Below are 24,806 nucleotides of genomic sequence, written 5' to 3'. Positions count from 1 at the left end.
AAAATAGAGTAAAAACGAAAATTTTTCTCATGCTGCTCCTTTGCAGGTAATCCTCTCCCTCCTCCTCTGCTAACCTGTAATTTCTTTTCTTTCCCTAGAATTTTGCTCTTTCCAGAATGCCATATAAATAGAATGTACAATATGTAGCATTTTGGGTCTGATTTCTGTTACTGAAATAACGCATTCAAGATTCATTCATGCTAGAGCATGGGTGTTTGATCCCTTTTATTACCAAGTAGTATTCCAATACATGGATGCACCAGAGTTTATCTGTTCACCATTTGAAAGATGTTTCAGTTGTTTGAAGACTTGATGACTATGAAAAAAACTGCTATGGACATTTGTGTGTTTTTGTGAACACATAAATTTTCATTTCTTATGAAATTGATAGGTCATTGACTTTATAATAACTACCAAATAGTGTGCATTATTTTTCATTCCCACCAATAATACATGAGAGTTCCAGTAACTTCACATTCCTCTAAGTACATGGTATTGTCAGTTATCTTAATTTTAGCCACTCTAGTATATATAGATGTATTTCACTATGTTTTTATTTTGCATTTTTCTAATGACTAATATTGTGAGCTTCTTTTCATGGGCTTATTTGCCACCTCTTTGTCTTCTTTGGAGTAATGTCTATTTTGATCTTTTGTGCATTTACATGCTCCAGCCTAATTACGCATGTATTTGCTTTTCCCAATCTTTGGCTATTATTTTGACTGAAGAATTCAATTTTGAAAGTTATTTTTTTTCTCTGCTCTTTGAATATATTTCCCCATTTTTTTCTTGCATTAATTGTGCTAGTGAAAATTTTTTTCTGATGCCAATATATTTCTTATTTTTTGAAGGTTTTTTTTTTTTTGTCTCCAGAACATTTTAGGAGTCTCCTTTTATTACTGACATTCTCAAATGTCACTGCTACATGTTGAGTCCTGTGTGTGTGTGTGTGTGTGTGTGTGTGTGTGTGTGATCGTTCATGGCACTTAGTGGCCCTTTCAATGTGGGAAATGATCCTAAAGTTGTTTTCTTATTTTTTTAAAAGTTTTTCTGTATCGTTTACATTTTCTCACTTCTTATCTACTGCAACTCTTTTATGTGGATATAGAACTTCTGGATCTGGTCTACAAGCCCCTTAATTTTTACCTTGTACTTCCCTTGTTATTATACAATTTTGACATTCTGAGATCTTTTTTAACTTTATCTTCTGGTGTGTTTGCATTTTTTTCCATTCTGATATCCTTTCACATATTTTTTTTTCTAGTTTCCTTGACCATGTTTTTGTCAAATACCTACTCTTAGTTCAAAGTATGTGTGTGTGTCTATATATATACACAATTTCTACCAGTAATGTTACCACATGTTCTCTATCTCTGGCTTATTTTCTGGGCATCATCACCTGCTTGACTTCTTTCATATGTTAGAAAATAAAACTGACCTTTATACCTGATAGAGGAATTGAAAGAGAATAATATTCTTCCTACGCTTTTCCTTAGAAATGTGTGGACGTGTTATCCATGGAATTTAGAATTCTGGTTATATCATATATTTTTATGACTAAATTTGAACAAGAATATGTTCACCTCAAATTGACCTCCAATGTTCATATATAGGGCCTCATATTCTGAGAATAAATTGCAAAAGACAGAAACATCCAAGTAAATTCTTGGGCTGTGTGTGCTCATTATAGTAAATCAATTCTGTCTCTGTCCTTAAAACACTGTGTAGGCCTACTCTTGATGACATTACATTCTTATACCGAGGGAGAGGTTTTTCTGCATCCCCATAAATTATCTGGAGGGAATGAAGCAGGGAGAGTGAAATTACAATCCTCAAAGGAGAAGGGAGTTGAACAAGGTGGTTTTTATTGAGCAAAGTATCTATAAATAGGGAAGATGCCAGCAAGATCTATTTGGTGGTAGAGAGAGAGAGCCTCAGGTTATTAAGATAAATGTGAAAATGAGACTAAATCAGAAAAACGGAAAAAAATGTACAGAATTAAATCTGAAATCCCAGGGCAGCCTGCCCTGGAATAAGCAGAAGCTTGATAGACAATGTAATTTTAACAAAACTGCTTAGCAAAAGGAAACCTTTAAATGTGATGGACGCTCTTTAGGGGCAGAGTGATGAGGTACATGAGAGAGAGTAGATTGTAGTGGTTCAGAGTATGAGCATTGCTGCCAGGACGTCCGCTGCCAGTGTGTGAATCCCAGCTCCATGAATTACTAGCTTCTCTGTGCCTCAGGATCCTTGTAGATAAACAGTGCTAATGTTTACCACATCCTTTCAGAATTTTTGTGAAGATTAAATTTGTTAAAGCATGTGAAACACTGAGTGATGTCATAATGACTTTAAATATCAGGCATTATAATACAGTAAACATTTAGAAAATCATATTAACATATATCCATATTTAAGTGACAGAAGAACATGTTGATGATTTACTTTTATTAATCTCATTTTATGTTTTAGGCATGTGCCTAATCAAATTTAATTCTCAACCCTGTGAATTAAGTACTATTATTATTTCTTTGTTTGGATAAGGAACCTGAGCTTTTGGGTAGACAAGTATTTTTCCCAAATTCATGAAGATGGTAAGTTCAAGAACTAGGAGTTTGGCTGGATGCAGACCTTCAGCCCTTGCCCCAATTCTAGGGTTCTTTAATTAGGAAATCATTAGTTTGTATAGGATCTCAGGACAGGTGGATGGTTATTGATTTGACGTTAACTAAGGGCTGTTTCTTTTAACCTTGAATTTATAAATTAATATATTTTCGTAATTGACAATGAAGTTTTAACAGTCTCCTATTCAGAGCTAGTCAAAGAGAAGGAGAGTTTTGCTCTGGGAGAGTCATACTAGGGCTAAGTTAGGGGAAACAAGGAGATTCATCCTGCAAGAACGGCTCAACTTCAAATCTAAAAATTTCTTAGAAAGATTCTGACACTTGACTTCCAACCTCTTTCCATCTAGAGTTTACTGCTGTAAATAAGGTACAAGAAGGAGGATAATATTTGATACTTCCCAGAACTAAGGGATTTGGAAAGTACCCATGAACACAGTATGTAGCCGGTACCTGAAAGTAAACTGAACATTCTCCATCAAGTAAAGAATGGAAGATCTGTCCCTCTATTCTTGAAGAGTTCTTTAAATGAGAGAATTTCATCCCTCACATATTATATGCATCGAGGCAGACTATTTTCACAAGACAAAGTTTATCAATTTTCAGAATAAGAGGTAGCAGGAACAAAAAGACAGCAAGAGTAGCAAGGACGTGTACTGAGAATTTAGCCCAATGTAAATTTATCATGTGTCTCTGTGTTAAAATATTTTGATATCTGTTATGAAGACAAATAGTAAAAAACTGTAATAAACACATATGCAAGCACTCACATGATATAGTCTGTCTCCTACATGGAGTTAGTCCCCTTCATTTATCACATAGCCTTGTAAGATGATGTCTGAAATTCCACCATTATGCTGTTTTTAGCATCTTTCTCTTTTTTCTCTTACATGTGCATCGAATCTCCTTCCTTTCTAGTATACGTATATCTGTGTATTATGTACATCTGTATATATGGTATGTGTATGTTAAACAATGCAAAAGAACAAAAGACGTAGAATAAAATAATAATTTTCCACAACTACCTCACCTCCAATCCCAATGTCTTGGACTCTCCAATCTTTTCATTGTGGTGGGCATCCTTCTTATTCCATGCTAAGGCAGATTTAAACACACACACACAGACGCACACATACCACAGATATATGTACAATGTTTGAAAGCAGAATCCTTAAGTAACAATGATACATGTTTCCATATGTCTAATACATTTGCTTTAATGACAACATAATATTCACAATACAGATATATGGTAATTTATTCAATCACTCATTGTTATGTACTTATTTTGATATACTCATTTCTATTGTATTGCTGAATTAAAAATGTTGGTGCATGAATTAGTATGTACTCATGTTTACAGTTCTCTGCAGCCAGCCTTTCTTAAAAGGATGGATTGATTCTCTAATACGCACGTGCACACTACATTTATTAGGTCAGGTTCCTTGTATTATAATGTAGCATTAGCTCAGACTTCCTCCTGCAGAATCATGACTAAGGTGGGGTTGTCTGTGTACAGAATAGAGGTGAGAGGTAATAACAATAACAAAGGCCACATCCATGAATTATCATAAAATAACACCCAGGCAGGTTTGTACATGTGTGTATATATCCATGTGAAAATATACATGTGTGTGTATACATTCAAAATTTAAATGGAGATTGGTAGTTAAAATGACACATTAAATACTGACTCTCAATATTACAAATTTTTTTAAAGTTGCCTTATACATAAAATTACATATATTATTTATTATAAAATTTTATAAATTTGCAACCTGTTGGAATCATACTTGTTTAATAGAGACACTGCATTCTCCAAAATAGTAGCCTAAAAATTAACAGTTATATTAATCCTTAAAATATGGAAACCATATTGTCATGTGTTTTTCAGAGGTAGGCATTCCAGGATGATGCAACAATTCAAAGACCCAGTGTGGGAACCTACGCTTCTTTTAACTTCCTGCTCTGCTTGTTTTAACGTGAAGCTTCTGTCTCCATCGTCATAATGTGGCTACTGTACTTTGAGGTAAGGCACTCTTGTTCTAGGCAGGAAGAAGAGGAAACTGCAGGGAGTGAATGAGGTGGCCAGTGAATCTCTTCTTTTTAAAAATGCTTTCCCAAAAGAACTAAACCATGGCTTCTCTTTAAATCTTATTACAAAGAGTTGTCATATGGCTCCTATCTGTAAATAATTCGCGGGAGGCCTTTTGTCTGGACACATTGCCATTAGTAATTGAGAAAGACAGAATAGATATGAGAGTCTGCAAGCCATGTTTGCCACAAGAGTGTATGTGTGTGTATTATTTGTACATATTTGTGACAACTGTGAGAGCCAAATTTAGGTGTGATACGACTTTTTAATCATGACAGCACCTCTCACAGCACAGGTGCTCATTGAAGGTATATTAATTTATTGAAGAATTAATTATGTCTAATAGAGATTTGCTTTTTCTTGAGTTAAAAATAATATATTGAATTTTGTATTATAACACAGTATTTATAAATAGCCAAAATGCTGAAGTGTGCTTTTACCTACTTTGCCTATTATGAAAAATGTATATAGAACAGAAGCGGCATGGAATGTATCCGTTCCCATGACATAGGCTGTAATGGAAAATTATCCAAGCCTAGCCTCACCTGCAGATTTTAATCTTGTGATCCTCTTCATATGTCATACTGTAGTGCATGGACTGTATCCAGCACATTTGATTTAAAACTCTTTCCAGAAAAATGAATTGTCTTGTTAAGCTTACTAAACAAATTTCTTCAGCAGACAAATTTTTCTCTTCACAAAATGTCAATGTTCCTTCTTAGCACAGCAAAAGATAATGTTTGTAATTCATGGCATTGATAAAGAATTCCCAAGGTAGTTCTTCACTGAGTGTCTGTACAAGCTTATAAAGAAATTTGAGAATTTGGGAAATGATCTGGGTAATTCGGAAAGATAAAACAGCTTTCCTTAATGGTCAAGAGTAATGGGTTATTTTGGCCCCAGTTAACTGAGAATGACGAAGGGTAGGATAGAAGAACACATTATTTGAAAACACTATATCTATACCCACATATCTATATATCTATATCTAACATATTTAAACTATAAGGCAATAGTTTGAAGAGTAGGTTTAAGAAACTAATTTTCTAGACCATTTGTACAATTCTAAAATTAGCTAATTTCTCTAACTGGCTTTTAAACATTTTTTTGGATTGTGGAAAATTTAAAAAATAGAGTAATGTGACATACCCATCACTGATATTGAACAATTGACAAGTCATAGTCAACCCTGAGTCATCTTTACCCTTATTTATTCCCCCTTCCTTACTTTATGACCATTTTATCAGTAAATATTTCAGGATGTATCTCTAAAAAATAACTAATCTCTTTTGAAAACATGCCTATTATCATCATATCTAAAAATCAAATAGTAATTTCAATAATATCCAGAAATATCTAGTCAGTGTTCAAATTTCTAATTGTCTGTCACTTATGTTTTATTTTAAACAGATATTTTGTTTTGTTTAAATCAAGATCAAAATAAGTTTCATACATAGATATTGATTGATAGATTCTGTTAATCTATTTTAATGTACAGTCCCTCCAACTGCTTCTTGTTGAAGAAACTGGGTAGTTTGAGTTTTCTTCACAGTCTAGATGATACCAATTGTACCCTCTTTGTGTTTTTTTTTGTGTTCCTCTGTCCCTGGTCCCTCTGTATTTTCTATAATTTAATTGCTATATTCAGAAGTTGAGTTACATTTGGTTCTAGCTTTTGGCAAGATCATTCACAAATGGTGTTGTGTTTTTCTAATTTGTTTGAATGTTTATATGTAGTGTGGGCTGTGACAAATGGCTTTCAAAATTACATTTTAATTTTTATTATAAAGTAATCACTTTTCTATACTATTAATATTAAATCAAGGAAGCATTTTTCTCATTAAACATTCTTGTGGATTTGCTTCTTCAAAATGGCAGAAGCAAAGGAAACCACCAGTGGTGTCTGTGTGCCATACCAGGAAATTTTTTGGCCATGATATTGGGCAAAAATAACAAAGATAATAACGATAGCTAAAAGCTTTGGTATACATTATCTCTCAATCTTCACAACTAAAGTTCGTGATGTGTGTTATTTTTATTTTACAAGGCATGAGACTGAGGGTCACATTGGTTAAATATCCTCCCTGAGAACACACAGCAATGAGACAGGGGTTTGCTGTCAGGCAATCAGACTCCTCAGTATCTGCTTTAACCACTATACTATACTGTCTTGAAGGCAATGCTAATTCTGCATGGTGGGAATCTTCCCAATAAACATGGTTTTGATACTTCTGGAGACTCCTTGCCACATTCAAATGTACAGAAGATTAAAAGCTCTGATGCAAATCATAATGGTGCTGTAGTGTCTACCCCGATGTAGGGGGTGGAGGAGGGGTGTACGGTATAGAAATTCTAAAATGATTGTTGTAAGTCATTTTACATTTTACAAATAATTTTATGGAAAGTATTCCTCTCTCTATAAAATACAATGCTAAACGTATATTCTTACAATTGGAAGGACATCAGAAATCTTTAACCTACTCCAAGTCAGGGGGCATCCACTTATACACTTTGAGTGATATATCACTACTATGTGAATCATTCCAATGTTCAGTAGCTTGAACTTTAGAATATTTTTTAAATTTGGAGTTGAAACCAATATTCCTGTAACTTTTACCTATTTTTACAACAAATTGTCACAGTAGAAATGGACGGTACTTCTACCCTCAGTCATTAAATCAGACTTCTCTTCTAAATAATCAGCTCTTCAAGTATCTTAAGGCATCTGGTACACAAATGCTTCTTGGTAAACAATAGCATTTCATTCTTGCAACTTACCCACATGGCAATATTTTTAATAGTGCTTAAAGTATCCTTCCCTGACAGTCCTGTCTAAATCAGTTTCCTCTGAAATGTATTTTTAGAACACATATTGCAATTTCTAATTACATTATTATTTGAATTTTGTATTTAATACACTTCTTACTAAGCTATACACTCCATGATGAAAGCAGGCATTATATCTTTTTGGTTTGTCACTGATCCCAAGAGCCTAAAATAGAATCTTATAAAAAAAAGAATTTAGGGCAGGAAGGTAAATGAATAAATAACATGAATAAGTGACTTATTTTCTTGCTTCCTCCCCATCCAGGCTGTCTGATGGGTTAGGTTATTTCTCTGAACTTTCTAAAAACTCATACATCAATAGTAATAATTAACATAAAATGGACAATATATTTCAGATATAATTTAACCAATGTTAGATCCAGTGAACTGTTCATTCCCTTGATATGTATAATTGTATTAATGCCAATTACCTGGGTACATAGTGGATTTTCAACATGTTTTAGTTCTTTATTCTAATGGCTACAAAAATTTCCATCTTTTTATTTTGTCTGATCATTTCAACTGTCTGGGTCTCCCAGCATGTTGATTCTATTACTCGGTGTACTCACTATCACTCAGATATTTTTACTTTATGAAAATTGAGCAGGCAATTCTTCACTTTAATTTCTTGATTAAAACATATTTAATAATGTCACATGACAGATAAAAATAGAAAGATTTGAGCCTTGCCACTTGGAGATTTCTTTGCAGATTAGAGACAACATGATTTTTGTATCATTATTCAACCACATAAAAAATGTCCACAAAAGATTTCTGCCACCCACTCCATCAGTCTTTTACTCTCTTCAAGGGTAACATGACTTTGTTAAATGCCTTATTGAGATCACAGTCAACATTTTTCAGAGTCTTTCTTTGTTCTACCAATATTATAAAGTTTTAAAAATGGCAATGTGCTGAAATAGGTACCACATTTCATTATTTAATCCATGTGCAAATAGCTCATTGAAGTTTTACATGAATCTAAGTTATACACGACAACCAAACTGATGATAGCGGTGGTAGTCGACTCATGGATTCATAATAACAATAATGGCAGTAGTAATATGTTGAAGAGAATATTTTCTATAAGTAATCAGAGAGGAACAAAATATGGAATTATAAGGGAATAATGAGTATGGATATATTTGTGAAAGGAGTGAGTAAAAGTGAGGTTCATTAACACTGGTTTGGTCATAAAAGTTGGCTGCAGACTGCCTCCTTACAGCTGTCTTTTTTGTAGCATCCATTTATTGTTCTAGAAACTTTCATACAGGAACTTATGAGAGTAATTTAATATAAATTAATATCCTAGTCTTTATCTGGTTTTTCCATAAAGGAGAGGTTGAAACTGTTTCTGAGTTACTACTTTATCAAGGAGTATAAGCCCAGGGAGCAGCAATGAAGGACTGGGGGAGTGAAGAGGCGAAGAAGAGAAAGCAAATACACAAAAGACATTTTCAAGTCGCCTTCCACCAAGGACAATTTATTGCTCAATCTCGTGGGACTGGCTCCTAATAAGCCTTATGAATTTCCCTGCCAGCGGTGGAGGAGATGGGTTAGAGAAGAAATAAAATAATTTACCTACCAGCTTCCAACTCTCAAAGTTTCACCCTATGGGCCTGCAATTCTAGTGGGCAAGCAGTGTCCCTCTTTGTGTTTAGGAGGAATCACGTAAGCAGGGACAAGATTCAGGGTGCCAAGTGACACTTGCTTGAAAGTGCTTAAAACCAATGGAAAGCTGGTTGCTGAAACAACAGCTGGAACAAGAGATAGCAAGGCTAAGAGGATCTGAAGTACTTGATGCAGTACCAAATAGTAAAATTTCAAGGTCTGCAAGTGGATGTAAAAATAATTTGAACAAACATTTTTCACACGCTCACAATGTGTGAGACATTGTCTAAACACAAGGGGTAAGGATGTAAAAGTAACTAAATCTCTACCTACAAAGGTCCAGTGAGTGAGGGGGAAGAGTGGAACAACTAATGTCATACAATGTGTATGTGGAAAATGCCAAGAAGATTAGAGATGGGTAAAATTAATTTTGGATTTGGGGAAGGAGATTTGATAAGTTTTACAGAAATAAAGGTGTTAATTTGGCAATTGAAGTATGATATGACGTGATACACAGAGGTGCAGTTCCGGCCAATGTTAACAGTCTGAATGAAGGCACTGAAGTTTCAGACTATGATAGATTCAGGGACTGATGTGTGTCACCAGGTATGACTGAATGAGTGAGGAGCAGAAGATAGACCTGGAGGCTCAGATTACTGAACTGTCAAACTGAGCCACAGTACCCAGTATAGTGCCAGGAATAAAGAGTGTTAAATAGACATTTGTTGAATGAATAAGCTTTATGGGAATGTCAGTGATTGTTACACACACAAAGAAATAGGTTTTGAGGTTTTGCTTAGGAAACTCTTGAGTTAAAAAAATGAAGCAGGATTCCTTGTTGCTGGACTTTACAGAGATTTTGATGCAAATTATGACTGATAACCTAACATGTAGCATTTATTAAGATTATTTTATCATGAAACTGATTTTTGTGCCAAATATCTTGTGGGACTCTTGTTCTAAGTATTATATTTTAGATGACAGTGTGCTAGATATAATGCATGTATGGAGAGAAAAGGAGAGTGGAGGAGAACGAAGCCTTAATTGAGTACACATTAGTATATCAAATAGTGCATTTTCAACAATGTCTCATTTAAGAGAAAGTTTGGAACAAAATTATGAAATTCCTTGAGTGACAGCTCAAATAACTCACTTTTTATACTTTCTATCTTAAAAGCCAACAAAGTTTTAGAGACTTTGTGAAATCAGGTTTTGTTTTACAGTGATAAAAGTAATTCCTGGGGGCGGGCAATGTGAGTGGGATAGATTCCACAGAGGTATTTCCCAGGATCACATAACAAAAACACACCTAAAATCAAGTGTGATCTGCAAGAAAAAAGATAGGCTTATTTGGCACAGGTACTTCTGGATAATATGTGAATTTCCCATGAAAACAGCATTTAGCATGTTTTTCATAAAACTGTACAGATGCTACCTCCATTATTTCTATGCATTTGACCTTGTGAGTGCCCTCTTATTCTGAAAATGTCACAGGTCACTAACATGGCTTCATTGCCAGATTCAGACTTTACTTATGCATCTTTTGTTAAGCATATACTCTGCGTCAGAAAGTGCTAGATTCTGTAGAGGCTACAAAGATGTGTAAGACAACCCTTGGCCCCAAGAAAACTGGTTTCAAGGTGGGAATATGAAGTCTATATATAAAACGGTGACAGCCATTATCATATAGCATAGTGTAAATGCTGAAATGAGTTTTAGAAGCTATGACTGTTGCTATAGTTTGTTATGACCTTGACCTCTGGGGAGATGGGTCCTGAGAAGCTCTGAGCCAGTCAGCAGCACAAATACGTCTACCTTTACAGAAATATGAAGCTGTTTGGAGATGGTGGGAGGTATATTGGCAGTGGGATAAATACATCACTTTACTTCATGCTGTTCTACCTTTCCCTGCAATTATGTACAGTTTACTATATTTTTTCCCCTCACTTATGCCACACTTGTATCCCGACCTGTGAAGAACTGTATACATGCACTGGTGTTCATGGCAATTTCTCTGTACTTCTCCGTTAAGCCATATTTTGATTTCACTACAATATCCTTACACTGTGCCTTGATTTCTTGCCCCTACGATCTCTGACCAAACTTGATCCATCCTCGTACTTTCTGGCGTTCGTATATTTTCTATTCATTCCTCTAATGTGAAGATGCATCCCATCTTGTCTCAAGTAATAAACTCCCTATTCAAACTTTGGTCCCTTACACACAGTCTAGTTCTCAACACTAGATACTGGATTGATGCCAGACCAGTCTTTCCTTCTTTATTTGAGAAGGGGTGTAGGAGCGAGACATAGGAGAGAAAGACAGGAGATGAAGGCATGCACACACAAAAAAAAATAGAAAGAAAGAGTTTACCAGTCAGAAAAAAATAAGAAAAAGGGAAGGGAAAGAGGGAGGAAGGAAAAGGAGAAGAAAGGAGAGAAGGAAGGAAGAAAAAGATTATGAACTAGAAAATTCTTTAAGACTGATCTCTCTCATACTGCGTGGGAGTGGGCATATGACCCTGAATAGATCTGCTCATCCCTGTGGTACTCCGTTCATGCATCTGTGGGGTGTAATCTGTGGAGGCTGCGCTATAACTTTCAGTTATCTAACGCTCTGATTTTATGAATCACATATAAAGCCCTAGTGATTGTACAGCTCTCTAGAGGCCAGAAATGAGACCCATGGGGAATTAGCTTGTTATGCCCCAAAGAATCATCCAGGAAGCAACTTACCATATCCTCTTTTTATGTCTTGAAGGGCATATTTTATGTAATTATTAATAAGATCTCCTTAATGAAAAGCCACACTCAAGTAATCATCTGTCCAGGTGTAATTATGTCTCAAGTCTATGGGAATATTTTTATAGTAACGGAGATTTATAAAACAAAATGATATATATTGACATCTTCTTTTCTCTCTAGTGCTTCAAAGAAAAGGATTGCTTAGGAAAGGAATGTATATCCAGTGAGTGGGTTGTCTCCTCATGATTCAGTTCAATGAACTAAACTGTAGATTAAGTATTAGAACGAAGGCCTAATTTCCCTCCAGAATTTCCATTCCCTTCGTCTAATATACAAATGCTGAAAATTTGCCATTATTAAAATTCTAACTACACTAAATATATTTCTTCATATATTCAATAAAATTTAGTGACATCGGCTTCATCATTTTTACCATAAATATTAATATTGTCTCTCTCTTAAGTTTTCTGGATGTGTATAATTTACGGAAATGCAAGTGATTTGTCTTAGTTATTATTGATTTGTAGAAAGGCAGTTTAGCTTTTCCACCAGAAAAGCAACTTATTGCATTTGTTAACACATACAATAAGTTGTAAGTAATGTATACATGAAGCATTTCAAAGAAATGAATAGCTAGTATCCCACTAAGCCTCAGCTTGTCAGGATTTGTTTATAGAAGGGTTACAAATGTTAGCAATAAGAATGCTAACTGTTTCTATGTCCTCAGTAATACATTCTAGTCTATCCCACAACTTACTGGCAAAGGAGCAACAGAGATGGATGATGAATGATCAAATTAAAATCCTTCCCACTTTTAGAGCAAATATTTCTCACTCTATGACAATTTTTCAATTCACTTTCCTTTTACAAAACCAGTACATACAAGAAGTCTAAATTCAAATTTGCAAAACGTTGCAAGCTTAGACAATTTTTTTAGCTCCCTTCTTTTCCAGATATTTATAGTAAAACTAGATAAATAAATCTTAAATATTTAATAATAATAACCTTATGGATACTCTCTACGATCAGTCATGAACTGATTTGGAAACACACACACACTTTCTCATAATATATTTAACATGGGATCAGAATATATGCATGTCACAATGCAACCAGCCCTACATACAGAGATGAGGAGCTTGGTATAATGAGACCTCCTGCACTTCTAAGCGGGAGGGAAGATTTGATTAGCAAAATCACAGCCTTGTTAGGAGCAGACATACCTGTACTAAGACTCAGATTTCTGAAACATAAATCAGTGTTGTGAATATAAGCATTTCCACTGATTTATCATGAGATTGCTTCAAGTACTTTAGTAAGCTCATTGGGAATATTGACTCATTGATTTTACTTAACTAAAATTGATAGAGAAATGGTATTATATGACAGTCAGCCTCCTAGTGCACCTGACCTACTGAAGGTCTCTGGTAACCTAAAAAAATATAGGAAAAGCCAAAATATGAGGTATTCTGAAAACTGTTATTGCATACATGAAATCAGGAAACTACGTAGGGGACAGTAATATTTCAAGCTCACTTGAAAGCAGTGGCTTTTGAGCCATTTTTATGTCAATCACAGACTGCTTCACTTGCTGTGTATCAGCAAGGGAAGATTTAAATCCTTTTTTAAAAAAAAATTGTGGCAAAATTCACAAGTGCGCCAGTATAAAATTTAATTATTTTTAAGTGCACCGTTCAGTAGTATTAAGTACATTCACATTGTTTACAAATATCTCTTTGAGGCTGTGTTTCAATTATTTTGGATATATACCTAGAAGTGCTGGGTTTGTGCCCAGGATCCGAACTGGTGAAACCCTGGGCCGCAGAAGTGGAGTGCGTGAACTTAATCGCTTGGTCATGGGCTGGCCCCTATTTTCATTTTTAAGTAGTGTACAAAAGATTGTATAGGTTTTTATGGACAGTTCACAGGATAATAATTGAATTGACTTGGTCATTTGATCATGGCCAATTTAAGAAATAGAACTTTATAAGCATCTTTGAAGTATCCTGCATGTGTACCTGAATCCCATCTACCAATCCTTTCCCTGAATTAACTCTAATCTCAGTCGGTTATGTCTTGGAAACGCTTTCTCCAAATGTGCAGATTTTCCCTCTTCCTTTATTGTATTTTTAGTCAAAATAAAATCTTCATTCTGACAGATTTGAATTCCTCATTCTTTTCTGTGGAGCTTACGTGTGTTACGGCTTGTTAAATCATTCTTTAAAGTCACAAAGATACTGTTCCCATGTTTTCTTTGAAAATGTTTTAAGTTTTGCCTTTCACATTTAAGTTCTTGGATCCATTTAGAATGTATTTTTAAGTATGGTTTAAGAAAGATATCCATTTTAATATTTCCCATACGGTAACCAAGTGTCCCGGTATTATTTATTCAGTAGTCTCCCCTTTCTGGAGGACCACTGTTGTCATACATTGGGTCTGAACATATGCACATGTTTATTTCTGGCCTCTCTTTCCTGTTCCACTGTTCTATTTCTTCTAACTCTGCACCAATACATTGTTGTTTTAATTACTATACTTGTACAATATTTTTTGATTATAAGGCAGAGTAATACGCCCAACTTGGTTCTTCTATTCCTAGTGCTTTGTACTTACTATCAGTCTAGTGAAAAAAAACTTGCTATAGCTTTGAGAGGAATTTGGGAAAATCTATAATTTCTGGAAAATTTATATTTTTTATAATATTGTCTTCCTAGACATTAACATGAAATGGCCCATTACAATTTATCATTCACCCTTGAGACAAAAAATATCCCCCCTTAATTAAACAATTATTACATAAATAAATAAGTAAATAAATAGCCTATCTTCCAGAGTTGTAATGACTAAGATTTTTTCCTAGCAGATATTTTTAGCAAAAACAGAAAGAAAACTGTTACATTTAAAAAGATATAATTATGCTATGAATTATATGGTGTTGTCATTTAATCTTCATAATAACTTAAAAGGTATATGTTATTAATGACCTGTTACAGATGAAACATTTGGGTCAACATAGTAAATATTATGTTCAAAGTCAGTGAGTTAACAGGTGGTGTGGTGCTATGATTTGAGTCAAGGACAGATGCCAAAGGCCATCCTATTTCCAAAACTAAAGCAGAAGTTCTTTATAACTTTCAGATCAACAGAGTCAGCTATCCATTAATTATTCACAAATCAAAGTGCTTTTCCTTAACTTTTCCTTTTTAGTGTTTTCTTGTTTATCAGTCTGAATGTGACTTTTCTAGGTTATGTGTTAATATTGTTTATTATATGTTATATTAATATCATATCATATTTAATATGCCTTCTCTGATTGTATATTAACATTGTTCTCTAAAATTAATGGGGAGAAATAATGTACTTCAAGAAGCCAATGATACTTTACTAAAATTATATGTCTTTTGTGGACCACACCTACTTCTGGCAGAAAGAGAAGCAAGTATGGAAGCAAGAGGGTTAGGAACGTATGTAATATTTTGTGCTTCCTTTTCAACATTAACAGTTTGTCAGTCTGTGACAGACTAGCAGGCTGGAAAGAAAGGTAATATTTTTAAAAACTGTTAGACATGAAATTTTTCTAATTTTTAAAACATTCTTCAGTATAATATATAGAAGACTGTACATCTACAGTCCCATAGTTAACATAGGCTTTTTGTCAGAATGAATACATTGTATAGTTCAGGAGTTGGCTGACTTTGGGAGGTGACAGATTTCTCACCATCAAAATGAGCTAGGTTATTTCAGTGTTATTCATCAATCTATTGAATACCTTCATAGATAGGTTTCACAATTTTAGAAGTTGATGGACTTTCCGTAAGGACAGTAAAATTCATGGGAAATATTACAGACCCAAGTATCAAAGTTTCCAGAATATTCATAAAACACAGATTGTTGCAGGACCATCAGTATATCAGTAACCCGTTTTTTGTGTGCTTCACACACATTTCAACTAATTAGATTACACTTTCAAAAAGAAAGCATGTGGCCTTGTTTCTGAACCAAACATATAGAATCTTGCTCAGTATGGGGAGGCAAGAGGAATAGATGGGAAAAGGAAAAAAAAAGCTTTTCCCTCTTATTTTTGGCTCCCAACTGAATGTCATGGCTGCACTAAATGGCAGGAGAAGAGAGAGCACAGTTACCATGCAAGACACACTTTTTAACCTCATGGATTTTCTCAGATTGAATTTCCTTATTGAAATACACTTCAGATATCACAGAGTGGATGGAGTCTTAATACTAAAGGGGCATTCCCCTGGATCCAAGTGTTTTTTTTTTTTTAAGTTTTTTTAAAAAACCACTTGCTAAGAAAGACTTTCAAACATGTTCTAATGTGGTTTTGATTCTGGCATGACCCTTGTTAGAAAAAGTAAACTTTGCAACACTGTTCATAGATAGGTGTTCAGGGGTGAAATATACGAGGAAGGCTGGGCCTTGCTTCTACATAAGTGGGAAACATGAAGTGTTACTTTAAAAAAGTAAATGAAATTTAAAAAGTATATGTTATTGAGCTTAAAGGGTATATACACCATGATATAATGTATACATATATATGTATGGCATATATCATGTTTTTTATAATCTTTGATTTTATATCTTTTTTAAAAGTTGTACATACTCAATATAAAATATTTAGAAAGCACAGATGCAATTATATTATGTAAAAAAGTTGTTCAAAAATTTATCCCTCACACCTGAAGACAACCACTACTGATATTTTGATATGTATTATAGTCATTTTTATGCTTTTGTCAGTTATTGGTAAATCATAAACATATTAGAAGAGAGTTATTTGAATAAATAACGTTGCATTTATCCTGCCAGAGAAATAATTCAATGACAATTAATAAACTGATGCTTGCAAAATGTTTTCTTTTGACTGTGTTCCATAGTGTCTGATGCCTTCTCCCCTTGCGGGAGTAGCCAGTCAACATGGAACCTGAGTGTCCCCCAGTTTGTGAAGTTTCTTTCTGTACTTGTACCCCTGTTTTGAGAAAAGCCTCCTGCAGCCATATTTATATTATGTGATCTCACCAATAGTAACCAGGGGAATAATGGGAGGATTCTTAGTTGGGCCAGAATCTCTTTCTCAATAATTTGAACACAAAAGCAACAGGAAAAGAGAGAGAGAGAAAAAAAAAGTCTCCAGGACACGTACAAGAGTGTTATGAGCTGCTGTGTCTTGCCCTACAGCTTCTGTTGCAGAGAAGGATCTTCTCAAGAGAGAATTGAAGGAAGTAAATAAAAAGAATTGTTTGAAAAGTGGAACAAAATAACAATTATTTCTTTATAACATTCTTTTGAACCATTTTCAGTATCCACCATAGCTATATTGCCACATTTGCAGCTAACCGGTGAGGACTCCTTCCTTAGACATTAGATAACCTCACAGAACTGTGCAATCTTGAAGGACTCTATATAGCACTATAAACAGACTTAACACCTGCAAAAGCTTTAAGACATTTTGGACTTCACCTTTTCCATCTCATGTAATTTTTGTGAAAGGGCTTATGTTATGGGTTGAGCTATCAGAGTGGTACAAAAGTTTAAAACTGGTAGATTTTACTCCAAAAATAATGTTAGGAAGTAATTTATTTAAATAGATTAATCAAGTTTCACAAGATCTGTTGGATGTTATCTACATACACTTTACAAATAAAAATAAACAAGGTTACAGAAATGAAAGATCCTACAATTGAGTTAACTACCAAAGCTAGGTCATGTGCACTATGTGGCAAAGCATGACAATGGTTCGATTCTGCAGCAGTTCCAAGAAGTGAGTGCTTTCTGGGTGCTGGTGGTTAGAAAACATTGGCCACAGAGCCAGGAGACCTTGAGTGAGGGGAAATTTGGTTTGGAGAAGGAGTTATGTTATTCGAATAACTGCAAAACAGTGAGATAAGGGTTGGCTACGGGCATGGTCAAAGTATAAATGCAAGATTCTATGAAATGAAATTGAGATATTGGACTAACTTTGTGGTCTGGAATGAGTGACCCATCATGAAATGGCACAAAACCACTTTTTACCAAAATCAATGTTTTTGAATAAAAATCAATGACATGTCATATGTGAAAATAGATTGATTTATATGAAAGTATTATATACCAGTGATGGGGAAACTAACAATGTATTTTTTATATATCTAATTAGGTTTTCCATACATGTCATGAGCTGGCTGAATATTGCTTGCATTATTGGACAGTAAGTGAAGGGACATGTCACTGACTGGACACAGAGCTTTTGTGTGGGGCCCAGGTCCTGTAATCACTTACTTTTTTCTCTTCTCAATTGTGAAATGTGAGTGACAGGCAGTTTAGACTATCAAGATGCAAGCAACTGAAGCTAATGTCAGAAAAGGGAAATGAGAGGAAAAAAAACACACTGCAAAGGACAGTTTGCTGTCCCATTTGAAGCAAAATTTTAAAAGAGAAAAATATTAGAGCTTGCTTCAAAAAGACAGACGACTCTCCTAAGGATGATTGAACATGAAGAAGCAAAATTTTTTCTTCAAAAAATATGTTACTGACATCGAAGGCAATTCAACATATTTTGAAGAAAGAAGGTAGGAAAACTTAGTGGCAGTGAAGGCAAAGCAATAATGAGATGTTCTTGCATAACGTAATAAAAAATCCTTTTATAGACAATCAGAAATTACCATTTTTGAAATAATACAGAAATGTCTCTAAAACTTGACAGCACTGTCATTACCTAAGAAAAACACATAGAAACTTCTTTGAGGATAATGATATTTAAAAACCGTAGAAGAGAGACTTCTGAAACTTTGATGCTATTGTGTAGTGATTTGTAGACAATTACCATGAACTATATGACACACTTTCATCTGCCCAATCCTGTCACCATTGAGCTAAGTTGTTTGAACTAGCAAATCGCTAATGCTGTTGGGAAGGATAACTAACTAGAATAGGAAGAAGTTGACTTTTTTTTTTTTTTGGCGGAACTTGCAAACTCCTCTCCTCTGTTCGTAAATTCTGATTCTTTATTGATGTCTCCTCCTCATCTTTTTCTTTCCTCTAAGCAGCCTGTAATGTCCTGGAATTTAGTTATTGACAATAACAAACATCAGAAATATCAGAATTATTTAGAGGGAAATATATAAACAGCAAAAGGGTGAAAATGGACCAGTCGATGCAAGGATTTGTATTTTGTAATATTTTGTTACTGCCCGCTCTCGGTTGTCTCAAGACTGCTGACGTTTTTTAGAACAGAAATGCGGAAACCACGTAATACTTCACTTAAAAATCTAACACTTCTTCCCCTTTGTATTTCACATCTAATCTTAGGACAAATTTAGAGGCGACTAACTGAAAGTGGGCAAGAGGAAGAAAAATACAAGGAGACCATTATCCTTTGTGCCAGAATGTTTTGGGGCCATAGTTCTCAACCAAGGAATGGAGGCACATTAAATTCATCTGCTAAGATTTTTCAAGCTAGCATGTGGTCGCCTTCATTTACCTTGCTTAAGGGCTAGTTAATGCTTAAATAAAGGAAACTTATATGAATGAATACTGTAAGAGGGATAGCTAATAGAAGAAAAAGAGCCTAAAGGTAAATTCTTTTGTTATTCCTTTGGCAGTTTAGAGGCTCATAATAATTTAAATTTACCAATTCTGATAAGATTTTAGATGTAATAGTAACATTTATATTTGTAAGTCCAGTTGTGTTTTGTGTGGGAAGGTGAAACAAACAAGCCTGGTGCATATCTTGGGTCATACACATCCAGTTGATGGTAAGCATACTTTCATTGTCTTTCCTTCTGCTACCTTCCTTGTAGAGCTGTCAGTGGCTGATTAACCTCACCTATAGTAAACGATCTGATGGACAGTCAGAAAGGAGAAATAATCCATTTGGTTATCTTTGTTCCTTCTTTGTATATTTTGTTAATGCTTTTTGTGAGGGGAAAACAGAAGAGGGAGCCTTGGATTATCAAAATAAGTGTGTATATTGGATGTTTTCTTAAAAATAGAAGTTGGCAACAGGATGGCTATAGAAGATGTCAGCTCTGGGCATACCGGAACGTATGTGAAAATAAGATCAAATAAAATCGAGCTTCATTTTTGCAAGAGCATAGGAGGAATTTCAAAATCAAGTTGACATGGCAAAGAAAAGTAGAAAAGCTCATTTAAAAAATGTAGGCTAAAATAAGTCAATCATTTGTACTGAGCAAAAGAGACAAAGTACTGGGATTAGTGAACCGGAAGTTGCCTAATTAGGAGATGGAGTAGTTTCAAGCTTTTAAAAAATTATGCTAGAATTTATCGTGTGATGTATTGAACCACAAAACAGTCACTAGTCATTATGCTAAACTATGCAGTATGCATTGACATAATGTCCAAGTGATTTATATCAATCATTATATATATGTAAATTTTATGTCAGTCTCACATGTTTTGGGAATCTCTACGTAGAGCAGACTAATGAACAATTAAAATAAGAATTGCATCATAGGAGAAAAGAGGCAAATTTATGTCCTTGGGAAAGGAGTTGAGTGAAAGATGTGTTCAAAGATTATTATGTAACAAAAAGATGTAACTCTTGGCTCTAAATTTCAGTTATTCTTTACCACACAAAAAATAAAGATTACTGGTACAGTGCAGGCTTGTCTCATTTGCAAAAGTCTATCTAAATTGGGAGCTACAGGTCAAATAAAGACTCTTAGCATCAAGTATTTTGAATAAAAATTCAGAGATAAGAACATGTAACAAACTTAGATGTGACAGATGTTAGAGGTGACTAAAGATATATAAATATTTCTTAGGAAGGATGTCACAATCAAGCCTTGTTTCTCCCAAAGACATTGACCAAAATCACAGAGTTAAGAAATTCCGTCTTTAGTGACAGATGTTATTAAGTTTGGCAAGAATGATCAAAGCAGGCAAGTAAGAGTGATGAATATGTGGCTATTCTGTTCCTTTCTCACTGGAAATTTTTTTCTGTAACACATTGAAAAATAATGGAATACAGCCACTAGAATTAGAAAAAAAATGTATGAATTGGGGAGGAGGAAGATGAGTGTCAATATATATTTAGAAAACATAACCATGGTAACTTGACCCAGGATTATAGGACTTAATTAGTGTATGATACTCTATTTCTGGTTTCCCTTGTTGCCAAGTATGTGATCAGCAGCATGAAATATTGCTTGATCCACCCGTGTATCTTCCTATCTTGAGATAATCACAGAAGGAACAGATTCTGCAGTGGGTCTGAAAGATGAAAACCAACATCAGAATTTTTACTTTCCCAATAAAAACAAGGATATTCAAAAACACTTCTACTGTTTGAAGTGCAGTAACAGGTATCAGATTATCAGATTTCAGGAACTATACTTTACTATAACCAGAAACTAATGAATAAAACATATCCTATATCTGATCTCAAAAAACTCAAGTCACATAAAAGGTAAAATTCAATCCACGTATCGTAGTAGCATAATCCCTGCTTTTCTGGAGAAGAAAGATAACCTAGAAACCAGAAACCAAATCAGTCAGTGACATAGCTAATCTCTCCTCTCAAAAACTGTACAGCCGAGTTATGTGATGGTTCCAGGCTTGGCTTGAGTCATTCATGAAGTCTTAGGGCAATTAATACTCCCTCATTGCTGATTTCTCCCTTTACCTGTATCAGGAGATCAAAAATAGCACAAAAGACAATTAGAAGCTCAAAATAGCAGTCTGTGTATCTGATTACAATGTTAAGAATAGGAAACATAAAGAGGCTCCTTGTTTTCTTTCTCTCCATCCCTCGATATTTGAAATAAGAAACCTCTTAAAAATGGAGCTCTGCAGATGCTTTGGTCTCCTTGAACCAGAAACAGTGGATTCAGGGGACTTCTCAGACAGAATTCTGTAATCCTCCATGGCCATCATCCTCTAGAGAAAGCATCAAGGTCTAGGGACTTGCATAGACATTTCTTCAAAGAGGACATACAAATGGCCAACAGGTATATGAAAAAGTGCCCAGTGTCACCAACCATTAGGAAAGTGCAAATCAAAATCACAATGTGACATCACCTCACACCTGTCAGTATGGCTATATCAACAAAAACAAAAAGCAACCAGTATTGGCACGGATGTGGAGAAATTGAAACCCTTGCACACTGTTAGTTGGAATGCAACGTGGTGCAGCCACTATGGAAAACAGTATAGAAGTTCCTCACAAAATTAAAAATAGAACTATCATATGATCCAGCAATCTCACTTCTGAGAGTTTATCTAAAATAGTTGAAATCAAGATCTTTAAGAGATATTCTTGCTCTTATGTTCATTAAAGCCCTATTTACAATAGCCAAGATATGGAAACAACCTAAATATCCATGGACAGATGAAAAGATAAGGAAAATGTGGTATATACATATAATGGAATATTACTGGGCCTTAAAAAGGAAGGAAATTCTTTGACATTCCACGACATGGATGAACCTTGAGAACCTTATGCTAAGTCAAATGAGCTAGTCATAGAAAGACAAATACTGCATGATTCCACTTATATGAGGTATCTAAAATAGACAAATTCATAAAATCAAAGAGTGGAATGGTGACTGCTCAGAAGATAAAGAGAGGGGGAAATGGAGTCTGACTAAACAATAGGCATTAAGTTTCAGTTAAGCAAGATAAGTAAGTTCTAGGGAACAATAATACAGTTTACACGTAAACATTTTTAAGATGGGGGCTGGCCCAGTGGGACAGCGGTTAAGTTGGCACATTGTGCTTCAGCAGCCCGGGGTTCGCCGGTTCAGATCCTGGGTGTGGACATGACACTGCTTGGCAAGCCATGCTATGGCAGGCATCCCATACATAAAGTAGAGGAAGATGGGCACTGATGTTAGCTCAGGGACAGTCTTCCTCAGCAAAAAGAGGAGGATTGGCAGTAGATGTTAGCTCAGGGCTAATCTTCCTCAAAAGAAAAAAAAAGAAAACATTTTTAAGATGGTACATGTCACATTAAGTGTTCTTGCAACAATAAAATGAAACTTTTTAAAGAGTGCATCAAGCAACTCAAAAATTACAAAGAAAAAAATTTGAAATATCACTATTCAGAAATAATACATACTACCTTTGTGAATATCCAAAAAAAGAAAGAAAACATTAAGAAAATTTGTTGACAGGTCATTTCTCTGGAACAGAAGATACATATAACAATGTCTTTACTTGTGTGGGAAGTTTGTGCTATAAATACTCTCCGATATACTGAATGATATCATTTGGTCAGATTCATTTTAGGGTCTAATTCAAATGCATACTCATTTATTCAACACATATCTATGGAACTCCTTTTAGGTACAAATTTCCAGATATAAAAGTTAACAATTCAGGCAAGATCTCTTTCTCCTAAAGTTTATATTCTAGTGAGAGGGAGGTTAAACAATGATTAGGAAAATAAGGAAAGAAAATATTCGCAGATGGCAAGAATTGCCATGCTGGCAAAAACCAATAAAATTACATTTGCTGTGATAGAAAATAAAAGGTGTGGGAATCTAATTTGACTACGATATTTAGGGAAGGTCTGTGAAGAGAAGATATCTAAACTGACACCTGAAATGTGAGAAGGGGTGAATAGCGTCAAACATATCAAGAAGAATGGTTTTTGACAGAAAACAGGAAGTGCAGAGAACCTGAGGCAGGAAACTGAAGGCCAGTGTGGATACAGAATAGGAGACAAAGAGAAGAAAAGTACAAGCTAGATGAGGTTGGGTGATATGGGCTTTGTGGGTGAGTAACTTTTGATGCCATAGCCTTGAAATCAAAATTTGGGTTCTTATTTATTGATCTTCAAATATTTTCCTGCCCTATTTATATTAGCTCATAGAGATTTGTGGGTATTATTTTCTTATTCCTCATCCTTTACATTTAATATCCATGCACAAAAATCTTAAATTTCGTTTTGCTTTAAGAAAGATCTGACACAAGGCTTTCTACAGCAATTTGGTCTTAAAATTTCATAAACACTGCCTAGTTCATAGTTACATATGATATAATTTATTAGGCCAAATAAAAAAAGATAGCATATTTAGTAGGAGATAAACAACAAAGCACAACTTGCAGACATATATTTCTTATTTTTTTCAAGTCATATTGGTGTGAATGGGCATATAAAAGATGCCATGGAGGGAGCACCAACTTCTATTGTTGTCAATTTCCCCCTTTCCAGTGCAAATAAAAACAAAGGTTCTGTTACCTATATGACCAAGATTCTCCCAAAATGTCATTTGTTTCTGGGTAAATTGGAGTTAGGAGTATATATCCTAAACGCTATCTACAACTTTCCACTTTAGAACTCCCCATCAGTGAGTGACACAAATCGTGCAACCTGGCCTAAACTTGCAATATAGTCACAGAGTTGTAAGGAAACTTACGAGAGTCCATAACCTTTTGGTAAAAAAAAAAAAAAGTTAAACTAAAAAAGACAATTGCTGTAGGGGAGGGAGGACAGGCAAGTTTTTAAATTATTCTCTTGGGCCTTCAAAGCATGAAACAACTAATTCTTCTTGGAAAACTCAGTCTCTTTCTTTCTGCCTGTCGATTTCAGCCAGTTGCTTTTTCCATGATCTGTTCCTGAACCTCTGTAATAAAAATATGGCCAGTACTCACAATGACTCAAGAAACACCAAAAGACATCCTCAATTCACTCATTTAATGACTCAGTTATTAAGGACCACAATAGGGGACTAAGCTCATTCTTCCTCCAACTAACTTGAATTATCTTTTCCTACGAATTATAGGAACTCAAGGAAGTAATGAGGAAACAATGCATACTCATATGGTAGTCTTAAAAAGACAATAATTATTCACAAAATATTTTCTCAGACACAGAAGCTTTTGAAGATACAGATAGATCTAAAGTGAGTTAACAGACATTGATTGCTCTATATCATTATTGCATAATCCCTT

This window comes from Equus asinus, chromosome 6 (genome assembly GCF_041296235.1).
Source record: "Equus asinus isolate D_3611 breed Donkey chromosome 6, EquAss-T2T_v2, whole genome shotgun sequence".
In the NCBI taxonomy this organism is placed as follows: domain Eukaryota; kingdom Metazoa; phylum Chordata; class Mammalia; order Perissodactyla; family Equidae; genus Equus; species Equus asinus.
This window is presented reverse-complemented; position numbering follows the sequence as displayed.